This window comes from Crocodylus porosus, unplaced genomic scaffold, assembly GCF_001723895.1.
Source record: "Crocodylus porosus isolate Cpor-Errol unplaced genomic scaffold, CroPor_comp1, whole genome shotgun sequence".
Lineage (NCBI taxonomy): Eukaryota > Metazoa > Chordata > Crocodylia > Crocodylidae > Crocodylus > Crocodylus porosus.
Window position 1 is genome coordinate 1,162,531 of NW_017728910.1, and position 495 is coordinate 1,163,025.

Here is a 495-nt window from a genome sequence, read left to right on the forward strand (position 1 = left end):
CTCTCCTCCCTCCCCCATAGATTTACTAGCTGGAGGCAGCTGTGTCAGCTGCCCATTTAGTCTATGGCTGAATCTCTGAAGTGGCTGAATCTTTTCCAAAGCATTGCTGAATCAATTTGGATGTTTCAAATCGATTTGGAGCTTTTAGTTGGTCTCCTGATTCGATTCAGCTTTGGAGATTCGGTCCCCGAATTGGGCTGAATCTCCTCCAAATCAAATCAACTACCAAAGCTTTGCACAGCCCTACAAATTACTGTGCAGTAATTTGGGGGTCTGCATGTGTAGACTGTGATGCTTATTATGCAATAATTTTCTCAGCTGCACAGTAAGGTGTCTCGTGTAGACATGCCCAGTGTAGGAAGGCACACTGTTTTCCAGACAAATGATGTCCTGTGGCTTTTATGCATTAAAATCAATGGGATTACTCAATTTAGGTTCCATAGGTGCCCACATGAATGACTGATGCCTTCTGAGACTGGGGGGGCACAATTTGCG